Genomic DNA, 13,252 nt, shown 5'->3' with positions numbered 1-13,252 from the left:
AGGAGCCCATTTTAGCAGCCAAAATTTCAACAGCTTCTGTTTTATTGTCGTGTTTCGTGTTTACGTTTCGCAGATCAACTTTATCCAGTACAAACAGCTTAGCTTTTTAACATGGTGCTAACTACATACCATAGGGACTCACACAGGTCAGGGATGATCTTGGCCTTGCAACGCAGTAAGAACATTTGACCAAGGAAAACTTTTGTCACCCCCCTATAATCTATCAGAACCCACCCCTCGTTAATTCAAAGGTAATGAGTATAATTACAGTAAAAATGACAACCAACGCCAATCAACACCATGCACATGCAGCTTACAGGTTTGCCCAAGTTCATATTCAGTTCTTCTGCCTCAATATATTCAGTTTTTCATTGTTTTACATATGCTATGTCCCCCCACAGGAGGCACACACCATCCAATTAAAGCGTACCCCACTTGGTCAAAAAATATATAATGGGAACTGCAGTTTAACCCTTATAGCTCCCATAACAAACTACAGTTCCCAAGGTTCTTGGGAGCAGTGGTGGCAAAGCTTTTAAATGTAGGGTGTGTGCACAGACTAAATGCCCCTTTATCTCTATATAGCATCTTCCCCATTTGATTTGATTCAACAGCTTTTAATACACACAACTGATTTCAATGTACATGGAGAAACTGGTTGACTAAACGATAAGCGGAGGCAGCTTTCCTACATCTAGTGGGAGATCTCCATCTTTTTCCATTATGAGGCAAGAGAATGAGAGACTGAAATTCAGAAGGAGATGCCATGTTTTCTGCCTGTCTTAACACCCTGAATTTACAAAATGCCTGACTACCCACTGGGGACTAGATGCGGACAAGGCAGTGAAAACTGCACCCAGGCAAGATGAAAGGGCGAGTTTTCAGGTTCAAACTGAATTCGGACAGGGAACTTTAAAGCATGAACGAAAGGTAAGTGTGAAACAGCCCTGAGTTACAACCAAGGAAACCTGGATCAAATCTCACTAGGTGGCTAAACGGCTCTCTCTCCCCCCAGCTTACTTCCTGCAATATGGAGTTAATACTAACCTACCTTGCAAGATTGTTTTAAAGGCTGCAACAAGATAATTTATGGGATTGACTCACTGCTAGGATTTCTAAGCACTGCCACCGTCATGGGATGCATCACTGTCTCTTAGCAACCTCACTTCTCTTCCTCATTCAGGAGAATTACGCTAAGGTACGAGGCAATGATACGTGATGGGTCTCATCATGCACCACAGATTCCCAGCTGATAACCACAATCAAGGTGTGAAGAACTTGAAGAACAAATTCAGAGGAAAGTAATCATGGTTAGAAAGTCCTGTCAATGGGAATGTCAGCAGCCAAAGCACTCTACATGCAGTGGGATGAAATTCAGTGATCTATTTCCTTTGCTACTGCCGTCTCGGCGCAAGCAAAGAGGAACAGAAGTGCTGGTTCAACTTCCAATCAGCTGCAACATTTCTGCTGCAGCGGAAGGCAAATGACATTTCCCCTATGGTGACAGCTACTTAACTAATCTTTTAATTAAACTACGAAGTGAAGAATTTGTCACCTGCCTCCTTTAGAACATCTGTAGCATTCTGTAAAGGGTGAAGAAATAGTTTTCACACTTCTATGCACTCATGCCATAATTTCCAGTGCAATGCTGTGTAGCAGAGAAGGAAAGTTGGAAACATGGCAATTTTGCTGCCCATGAATCGGAAATGGTCAAACAAGCAGTGCACAACAGCTCAGTCCTCCATTAGTGTTCTCTATCACCAAACTTATTTTTAAGCATGCTCTCTCGTAAACTCCCAGGAAGAGAGAATGGACATGGGGAAGAGAAGAATTGATTGTCCAAGAAAACAGAAATAATGAGTGCCTGCCACTTGGTTTCTGATCTCCCCCAGCCTAATGAACTCACATGGAAATCAAACAATAGTGTTTATGTTTAAAATGGGCTTGAAAAGGCTTGGCTTTTGTTTTTCTTTTAAAATAAAGGAGTAATTTTTTGTTTGCAAAGGTACAATTAAAATTATTTAAAAATTGCCTGCCCTTCAATATTAATCCAAAAGCGGGGGGGGGGGGGGGGGGAGAGTGGGCAGCTTCAAAATATCTTGGACCAGCACTGGTCCCAGTGAAATGTCCAAAAATTCCCAACCGGTGCTACAATGTAAACTCTCAAGAAGAAAGAATAGGAAGAGTAATAGAAATAGCAAGAAAGGTCTTCTCAATATCTTGTGATATATTCCAACGTTTCTGCAGTTGGAACAATTTGGATAGTGCAATATTGAAGGAGTGTGAATACCAAAAAATGGCTGCTTTCAGAAATAAAGTACATGTTAAGGTGAAGCCCACATTTTTAAAGCAAAATCAGCTTAGACAAGCTGTGTAATAGGGAAAAGAAGCTTGCTTAATTCTTTCCCCTCTGGCTACTCTGCTTAAAATCACCGATTTCCTGGTGCTTTTCACCTACAAGAGGGGTGGGCAACCTGTGACCACCCAGATGTTGTTGAACTACAACCTCCATCACCCCCAGCAGCCTACATCTATATATTCTCTCTCTCTCTCTCTCTCTCTCTCTCTCTCTCTCTCTCGAACAGTCATATGAACAAAAAGATCAATTTGGAAAGGGTGATTTTGAGCTGAATTATCAATAATTAAGTAGGCCTATATCTTCCCTGCCTTGAAGCCCGATTCCTGAAAGTATCTTGTTTTAAAAAGACATATAAAACTGCCAATGAAGTAGAGGCAGCAACCATTTTGCACGAGGGTTCTGTTCCTGACCCCTGTGCGCATGGGCAAAGCGCATAAGCCCACAATGTTTCGGGGCCTCTTCTGGGTCGGCAGCAAGGAGCATGCGCACAATCAGACACATGTTAGATGGTCTCTGCCTGTAATATGTACCGTATTTTTTGCTCTATAAGACTCACTTTTTCCCTCCTAAAAAGTAAGGGGAAATGTGTGTGAGTCTTATGGAGCGAATGCAGGCTGTGCAGCTATCCCAGAAGCCAGAACAGCAAGAGGGATCGCTGCTTTCACTGCACAGCAATCCCTCTTGTTCTGGCTTCTGAAATTCAGAATATATTTTTTCTTGTTTTCCTCCTCCAAAAATTAGGTGCTCCTTATGGTCTGGTGCGTCTTATAGAGCAAAAAATACGGTAATTTGAGCCTCAGTCCAACTTGGTCCACTTGGTTGCTTAGATGACTAGTAATTTTTCTTTGGTGGTGAGTGAGCAAGAAAGCCGAAGTGAGATCAAGTTTCCAGTCCCTTCTCCAGGTACTTCCAGCATTTTTATGCTGGGTGTGGAGGAAAGTACTTTGACTCCTCCATGCCTGATGCAGAAAATGAAAGGCCCCCAAAGGGAGGATTAAACAATTGGGGCCTTCTGTGGGTGGAATTCAATGTTGCACTGTAAACATCATCCTGTCTGTGCAAGCATTTCAGCTTGCAGATGGAATGATTCCCCCTCTCCTCCCTGCCCCCTAGCTGCTCTGGGGGTTCCCCTGACCTCCCCAGAGCCATTTTTGCAGGCGCGGTGGAAAGCCCTGTTGTACAAGACGAGGTCCTTGCATGGGGCTTCCGCTGATAGGGCTCATTGGGTGAATCCTGCCCTGCGTTTCGAGAATGGAAAGATCCATGCTTTCTACCCAGCCTAGAAACCAAGCAGGCTGCTGGTGGAGCTATGAATCGTTCCATCCTTCTGCTGGCAGCCCTTTAATGCTTCTATACTGAAGACAGAAGAGGTGAAGCTCTTTCCTGTGTGATAAGAACAGAAAGCAAGAGGAAAAGAATGCTCCTTCGCTCCCCTGCCGGCTTGCTGTTTTCCTACGAAACCCAGAGGACCTACTGTGCATCTAGCCTAGAAACCCTGCGGACTGGGTGTGCAGGAAAGTTTCGCTTCCTGCATATCCAGCACATAAATGCCAACTTAGGTTGATGGCAAAGGGATTGAGTGGTTTTGTGCCACCACTTGCCACATGATTGGTTTCTATGCTGGATGTACATCTAGCACAGGTGCACAGTGGGTGAAGGGGTACAGTAATCTATGCAGAGTTTTTTATGCTGAATGTGCGAGAGCTGAAGCCCTCTCCCGTAGAAATAAAATGGCATGGATCACTTCACCTCTCATCTGCTTCAAGGCTGGATGTGCAGGAAGCAAAGCCTCTTTCTGCACGGTCAGCACAGAAACCAAGTGGGCTGTCAAAAGAGGCCCAGAGTGCTCATTTCTAGCTTACAAAATGTTTTATTCATCCACTATTTACTCATAAGAGGGACTGGCAAAGGAGGAACAGAGTGATCTGTCCATCCTCCTCTGCCCTGTTATATAAAAAGCAGATGAGTAAAACATTCTGTTGGCTAGTAAACCTTAATAGAGGTTATTTTCCAAGGCTACCTTAGCTTTATACGACATGTCACAGGATTGACTGCCTTTAAGTATTACCAACTGTAAGGATGACCAGACACAGCCATGTTTGGATCAGAAGTAAACAACTCGATTAAAAAGAGACCATATACTGAAACTTAAGTACATTAAGAAGAGCCTGCTAGATCAGGAAAGTGGCCCACCTGACGAAGCATCCTGTTCTCACAGTGGCCAGCCAAGACCCCTATGGGAAGCCTGCAAACTCCCCTGTGAGGAAAGGTTACAGCAATTGAGGCTTCAAGCCAAGAGAAAAGGCAACCAAGAGGCAACACAATAACTTTGGTTGCTCTTTTCTGAACCTTTTCCAACTCTACAATATCCTTTTTGAGGTGAAAGAACCAGAAGTGTGCACAGTATTCCAAGTGTGGCCGTACCATAGATTTCCATAATGGCATTATGACATTGGCAGTTTTATTTTCAATTCCTTTCCTAATGATCCCTTAGCATGGAATTTGCCTTTTTCACAGTCGCCACATATTGGGTTGACATCTCCTGCTCCAGAGGGTAGGACCCAAACCAGTGTATCCAAGTTACAAGAAGGGAGAATCAGACGAAACATCAACAAGACGGCAAGAGCTGTTCAACAGTGGAACAGATTCCCTACGTAGGAAGGTGGTGGTGCACTCTCCTTCATTGGAGGTTTATTAGCAGAGGTTGAATGGCCATCTGCCATGGATGCTTTAGTAGAGATTTCTGCACTGCATTGGACTACAATTCTAGGCACTCATTTCTAATCAATAGTGCCAGTTCAGACCCCAGGAAGGTACATGTAAAATTAATACATTTTTGTCCTGACGTACATCACTTTATGGTTGTTTACACTGAATTGCATTTTCAATTTCACCACCCATTCATTCAGCTTAGAAAAATCTTCTTGGGGCTCTTAGCAATCCCTTTTTGTTATAACCAACCTAACCATGTAGCCTCAACAGAAAACCTGGTTACCTCATTGCTCACCTCCAACTCTAAATCATTTTAAAAGCCCAGGTCCCACCCCCACCCCCCCGTGACTGAAGCCACTTTTTACACCCCTCCATTTGGAGAACTTTCCATACAGTCCTACTCCACAAGAGGGCCTCTCCTCTTAGTCTATGACTGTTAAACTTAGTCATGGGTCTCTGGTGATGCCGAAAGCTTTTTGAAAGTCCAAGTACACTATGTCAACTGGATAGTTTGTACAACTATGACAGCATTAGTTTAAGAGGTAATATTGTCTGGGACAGTCCTAGGGTGAAAATAGGTAAGAATGTAGGAGTCCCCAGTTTTTCAAAAGTAAACACATCTGGGGAAATTAGATTGAAGCTTCCCTCCATCATTCCCCCATCTAAATTGCCCCTTACAAAGTTATTTTCTGCAAGTAAGAAAACACATTTTTTTTTTGTAAGTAGCACTGCACATTTTCCAGTTTGATAACAGCTGCGGATGTGGGGAAATTATCCCACACCAAAATGACCCCTCACACAGCAGTTCAACTATCACACAAAAAGAGATAGGCCCCTTTAAAGTCATTTGGCTACTACAATTTAAGTGAATGTTAAATCTTTTCCTTGCCTAATTCTTCCCCTCTACTATTTCCCCTGTGTGGAGACTAAGTTCCTCAGGGTGTATTGGTGTGTTATAATATGTTGTACACTGCCCTGTGACTGTTTGGTGGAAGGCAATATAGAAATAGCCAAACAAGCAAACAGCTGATGTGGAAGAATCCAACCATAATAGCTGATGTGGAATGAATTGAGTTAGCTTCACTAGGAGCTCAATTTATATTCTTCACATAAAATTAAAACAGTATGGAGCTTGCTTCATGAAAAAAGAGCACATAAGGCCTTTAAGAACCATATTGTCAGGAAAGCATTGTTTAATGTCTGGGTGAGATATAAGGACTTGCTGGAAAGTAAAACACCAAGGTGGCTGTCACCAATGGAGGCTAAGGCTCTGAAAAAAATCAATATGGAGACAAATTGGCCAAAATATTGTGAAATTTTAGAACAAGATGGAGATAGATTAAAGCTGCAGAGTTTTGACAAATTAAAAACTAAAGTTTGAGACTGGCTTCATTATTATCAAATAAGGGAGGCTTATAATTTAGATAAGAAGATTGGCTTCCAGGAGGAAAAATCAAAATTGGAAACAGAATTGTTAGATCCTAAAACTAAGAATTTATCAAGAATGTATAACTTGCTGTTGAAATGGAATACACAGGATGAGACGGTTAAATCTGCTATGATTAAATGGGCACAAGACTTTGGACATAACATTATGTTTGCTGACTGGGAACAGTTATGGACCACAGGTATGAAATTTACGGCTTGTAATGCCTTAAGAGAAAATATAATGAAAATGATTTACAGGTGGTACTTAACCCCAGTCAAGCTAGCAAAAATCTATCATTTGCCAGATAGTAAATGTTGGAAATGTAAAGAGACTGAGGGCACATTCTTTCACCTTTGGTGGACATGCCCAAGGATTAAGGCCTTCTGGGAAATGATATATAATGAATTGAAAAAGGTATTTAAATATACCTTTCTGAAGAAACCAGAGGCCTTTCTTCTGGGCATGGTCGGCCAATTGGTGCGAAGGGAGGATAGAACTTTCTTTATGTATGCTACAACAGCAGCAAGAATACTCATCGGAAAGTACTGGAAGACACAAGAATTGCCCACCCGAGAAGAATGGCAGATGAAAGTGATGGACTATATGGAACTGGCTGAGATGACCGGCAGAATTCGAGACCAGGGAGAAGGGTCGATGGAAGAAGATTGGAAAAAATTCAAAATATACCTTCAAAAATATTGTAATATAAAAGACTGTTAGAAAGAGGTTGGAAAATGAAAATCAGGTCGTTTTGGTAGATATGATATAAAGGATTAAGTAAAATGAGTTGATGAAATTGACGAAATAGAGGAGGTTTAATTACATTATTTTAAATTAAAATACGTAAATGAAAATAAGGTTAGAAGGACTTGCTGGAAATACGATCTGAACTAGAATACAAAACTGGGAGGTGAGAGGAGGTCATGGACATAAGTAAAGGGAAAAGGCTATGTAAAGGTTTAATTTGTTTTTGTTTCATTTTAACTTAATGCATTTTTATACTTTTTGTTAAGTCTTCTTTTTTTATTCTATTTTATTGTTCATTTTTATCTTTTTACTTTTCGCTTTGTTAAGGTTAAATTTTTCTTTGTATTTTGTAAGGTTTTTCTTTCTCTTTTTTGTAACTTTAAATTTGGAATAAATATCATTTAAAAAAAAAAGAAAAGAAAAAAAGAAAAAAGGACCTCTCGGTCGTTATCACTGAAGTGTTTCCATAACAGATGAAGTAACTACAGAATTTCAGCAAAATATTGCCATCCTTATGTTGCAGAACACTGTATCCTGCTAATTTTGATAAATGGAGTGGGGATCTTGAAATACATGACAGCATGAAGTTTGCACAGTATTCCCCTGAAGTGGGAACCACCCTACCTTAAGCAAGGCAGGCTGACAGCTACAGGAAGTCAGCAAGCATCAGTGATTGTGACTAATAACTGATGATTCCCTATAAGAATCAGGAAAATAATCTTAGGACAAAAATTGTAGTAAACTGTAAGTAAGATGGAAAAATATATTTAAGCTTTAAATGCAAGGAAATGTACTCCGGAAAGTTGCTTTTTGGCTTCCGAAAAACATTTCCTTCAGTAAATGAGAAAGGTCAGTAACAAATCTATAACAAATGCACCAACATTATCTTGCGAGTATAATGCCATTTACAGTTTCTGGTCCTGTGCTCTTCTCTCAAATCTGTTTTCCAGCCACAGCCCTAAACTGCTTTTGTAATATTCAAAAAACCAATAATGGATTGTGCTACCAAACTTGGCAGGTCTAGTGATGAAAGCAAATTGGTTTATATGGATATGTCATATCACTGAAATGCTGGAGTACTGGAGTGTTAATTGTGCTAGCAGGTGTAAAAACTGCCATTAAATACTTAAGCCAAGGCTTGGAAATATCACTGGGTATTTGAAGATGATTTAGGTTTTGGCTAGGAACAATTATGCAGGACTGGTTACTAAGCCGTGATTTAAAAGGACATCCTAATCCAGTGGTTCTCAAAGGGTGTGGCAGCATAAATGGCAAGTATGGCGGGAAGATTCAAGGACAATCAAAGAAACATTTAAACATTTTAGTGTAGTGTAGTGTAGTGTAGTGTAGTGTAGTGTAGTGTAGTGTAGTGTAGTATAGTATAGTATAATATAATATAATATATTTTTTAAATTATTATTTGCAGGATATATATTATCAAAACAAAGTGCAAGATAATCACATGATACTGCAAGTTCACACCTCTCATTGGGTTTGTATACATACCTAAGGTACATATGTAAGAGGTTCATTTATAATTATATTTTGGGAATGATTCATGTTATTATGTAGCTGCATTGTTTTATACTTTCTGGATGTCCCATGATCGTAATATAAAGTAGTCGTGCTCTACATTATAAATCAAACACTGCTAGTTGTTGTTTCTTTTTGTTTTCCAATGTGGAACGAGCAAATTTCTATTCTTAAAGTGTGGCCCAGAGAAAAAAGTTTGAGAACCACTGTCCTAGGCAATATAGGAGAATGTATCAAAACAGCTTTCCAGATACAATAAAAGAATGTCCCTTAGTTAAAGTATATTTTGTGAGATCTACGGATGAAGGGTGGTATACAAATTTAGCTAATAATAATAATAATAATAATAAATCAGCTTATGTAGATATCTGGGCATTAAGTGGTAAATTAATAAATAATAATTAGTTGCGTGGTCAGCCGGAGACGACAAGTGGCCAACTTCTGACAACAAGAGTCTCATGTTAACACACTGCACTCCATGTAACACTATGCAGACACTGGAAGAAAATGTAAAAAATATGTTTGGGGGAAAGGTCTGTTTTGCAAAAACAGGATTGCTTCTGACCAATATAATAAAAGAACAGCATTGTAAGAGAAAGAAAACTTTGAAAATAGAACGGGCCAGAGGACTCTAAGGGTAGCATTCAATGTTGGTTTAAAGTAAGCTGAACCCACTTATTTCAATGGGTCTGCTCTGAATTAGCTCTTACAGTGGGGCAGAGTCATCTATAAATAAGGAAAACAATGTTGGAAATTCTGAATACAACTATATAAATTATATATTTTGCTCCATTTGTTAAAAACATTTAGAATGTAACATAATGCATCCCCTAGAAAAACATCCCATATCTTCTTCTGTAACAAAGTAACAGCTTGCAAAACAGTTGCCTCCCTACACATTCAACTTCTTTCATGAAACCAGTGAGCTAGACAGACCTATCCTTGCCAGATGTTATTACTCCTAATCGCTTCTCCTTGATACCAAGAAACTAGACTGCAATTCTCTACACATTTACTACGGAACATGTTCCACTGAAATTAGATCATACTGTTGAGTAAACATGCACAGGACTGTGTTGCATATCTGCATCTAGGAATGCAGGAATTCTCTTTGAGAACCCACCATGGCACTCCTACAATATAGCAGTATTATACAGAGAAAACAAGTGGGACAGGCTTGATATGTCAACAAATTGTAATAATGAACTGATGCTTTTAAACATCATGCAGGAATTCAACTGTTCATTTTCTTCTATCTGGACAGCCCAAGAATAGAAGAAAATACAATGAGAAGAATCATGCAAACAATTCACGGTTGGAAGAGGTAGCAAAACATCTCAGGACCGCATCTCCCTATATGAACTGACCCAGACCCTGCGCTCATCATCTGAGGCACGTCTTCAGATGCCCCCTCCACGAGAGGTCAGGAGGGTGGCAACACAACAGCAGGCCTTTTCTGTGGTGGCTCCCTGCTTGTAGACTGCTCACCCCAGGGAGGCTCGCCTGGCGCCTTGTTTACATATATTTAGGCGTCAGGCAAAAACATTCCTTTTCTCCCAGGCCTTTGGCTATTTAAACAACCTATGGTTTTTGAAACTGTGGGGAGGGTATGTTATGTATATGTTATGTAAAATACTATGTTATGTATTTTTATGTTGTAATAATAATAATAATAATAATAATAATAATTTATTTGTACCCTGCCCATCTGGCTGGGTTTCCCTAGCAACTCTGGGCGGCTTCCAACAAAGACTAAAAATACATTAAAATGTCACACATTAAAAACTTCCCTGAACAGGGCTGCCTTCAGATGTCTTCTAAATGTCAGGTAGTTGTTTATCCCTTTGATATCTGATGGGAGCGCAGTCCACAGGGTGGGCGCCACTAGCAAGAAGGCCCTCTGCCTGGTTCCCTGTAGCTTTGCTTCTCGCAGTGAGGGAGCCGCCAGAAGGCCCTCAGCGCTGGACCTCAGCGTCCGGGAAGAATGATGGGGGTGGATACGCTCCTTTAGGTATACTGGGCCGAGGCAGTTTAGGGCTTTAAAGGTCAACACCAACACTTTGAATTGTGTTTGGAAACGTACTGGGAGCCAATGTTATGTGGTCTCGGCAGCTGCCCCCAGTCACCAGTCTAGCTGATGCATTCTGGATTAGTTGTAATCCACCCTGTGATCCTTGGATGAATGGAGGTAAAGAAATTTAATACACAAATAAATTACATAAATTGCCCACTCAAATGTTGATATTCTGGATACAAGAAATAGATCAGCAAATACCAAATACGTTGGATTATGCACCTATTGAAAACACACTCAGTCATCTATCTTACACACATATACAGGCAACTCCTAACTTGTGCAGGAGTTCTGTTCCTGGCCCCCATGCACATCAGCAGAACATGCATAAGCCCGCCCTGGTCATCTTCCGGGTCAAAAATAACCTGTGTGTCAGTGGTTATGTGTCAACTGAACGCACGCAAAATGGTCGCCATCTGGACTCATGTTTATACTGAACCATAAAATCAGGACAGTAAGACTGCAATCCTAACCTCCCATACCTGGGAGCAAGCCCAAATGTAAGTCTCAGAAGTGAACTTGCTTCTGAGTAGACATGGTTAGGATTGCAGCAACTGATGATTTTGTAATGGGCCATCAGCCCCTTCATAAACATTGTTCTTAAGATGCCACAAACTCTTGTTTTTGCTGCAAAATAGTAAGAGGGCTACCCCTCTGGAAATGCATCAACTTTGAAAGGGGATACAGTGGATGATGAAACAAAAGAAAAAGTTGCACAAAATAAACCAATTGCAGGGGAACAGAAAATGCCAGGTGAAAGTGCAAAATGTCGGAATGGATTGAGGACTATTCACACATCCTTAATACGTACACACACATGCGAGAGGATACAGAATTATTTTTGGGAATGTACTAAAAGCCTTAGCAGCCTACGTGTATTTGAATTCTGCCAATACTAATGGGGAACAATAGCAATTATTCTGCACTATAACTGGATATAGATGACGTAAGGATTCAAGTGGCATTTCTAATGGGAACTCTCCTCTTTGGGTTGCTTCTGCCAGCTACTTAAATTCTCTATAAACATCTGATCCATTTTGTGCATCGTTTGCTGAACAAACAAAATGCAACCATTTATAAAATATAGGCAACTTGCAGAAGAGAAATTAGAAGGCAAGCTTCCTCTTCATCAAATCCTATACGAATGGTTAAATAGATTTGGAACACGTATACCAAAAGCACTGTTTATGTAGACATCATGAATTGAAAGGTAAAAGCTGAACAGGTCTTTGCACCCTATCTACTTCTGCAACTTAAATGGACGCAGTCCCCAAATTGGAAAAATGAACTGGGGTGGGGTGGAAGCAATGCAGACTCTACAGATACCTCAAAAATAATTGATAAGAGAAATCACATCTATCAATAATATACCATCTTAACAGAAATAAAACTGCTATTTAGAGATCATAAAAAATTATTAAACTGCAGAATTTTAAGCAGTGCATGTTTTGGAAAACAGTGTTTATGTTTGTAGGAAGGGCAAGATGCATTTGCAGAAATTAATAGAAAAATAATGAGGGCAACAACAAAAGACACACTTATTTTGAAACATGAACAAAACCAAGTGCAAACACCTGGCTTTCTTGAAGTCCATAGAGCTAGGTGTAATCTTACCCTCTGGTGCTTAGATTTTAAGAAAAGTGTTTGCAATTTGATCGTTTGACAAAATCAAAACCATTTCACAAAATACAAACAAACTACCTTGTACACAAGCATTTATGCCCCACCCAAGCAATCCACCACTGAGATTTCTTCTCATCCCCAATACTAAGAGACATGCAACCATGTACATATCCTTAGGTGGAATATGCAATGTGGGCATTGCATGTGGGGTCCCCCTCTCCACTGCTTAGGAAATGGAAACGTACTTAAAAAGCTAAGCTTCCACAGATGTTGTTCAAGAGAAAAAGGTGTCTTCCCTTCCAAACAAGTGATCAGACAGATTTCGGCCTTTTAAAAGGGCTCATTGTGAGCTGCACTGGGACTGAAGAGGGGTCATTTTGAACAATGTTTCAAGACAGCCTTCTTAAGGGCAAAATCCTACTTCTTCTTTTAAAAATTAAAAAATGGTGCAGGCTCAAGAAGCTAGTTTAATTCAGAAGCACCCATTAGGATGTATTCAGTAGAGGCAGCCCCCCGTTTACGCACATTCAGTATGTACATGACAGTGAATACATGTATTGCGCCGAACCCAGAAATGCCATAAAAATGTCACTAAAAGGGTAGAATGAAGGAGGGGGACATTACGGGGTGTTTGCAGGCTTTTTCAATGGGATACAGTGGTACCTCAGGTTACATACGCTTCAGGTTACAGATGCTTCCAGTTACAGACTCCGCTAACCCAGAAATATTACCTCGGGTTAAGAACTTTGCTTCAGGATGAGAACAGAAATCGTGG

The 13,252-nt window shown here is 40.4% G+C and overlaps 1 protein-coding gene across 7 annotated transcripts in view; it reads right to left on the bottom strand.

Moving 5' to 3' along the window:
- ELAVL4 (ELAV like RNA binding protein 4) overlaps positions 1-13,252 on the bottom strand; it is a 96,436-nt gene that overhangs the window by 25,452 nt on the left and 57,732 nt on the right. The gene's annotated exons all lie outside the window — the stretch shown is intronic.

The sequence above is a fragment of the Podarcis pityusensis genome (genome assembly GCF_964106645.2).
Source record: "Podarcis pityusensis genome assembly, chromosome: 6".
In the NCBI taxonomy this organism is placed as follows: domain Eukaryota; kingdom Metazoa; phylum Chordata; class Lepidosauria; order Squamata; family Lacertidae; genus Podarcis; species Podarcis pityusensis.
The sequence above is the reverse complement of the archived record's forward strand: the minus strand, read 5'-3'. Positions and strand labels throughout refer to the sequence as shown.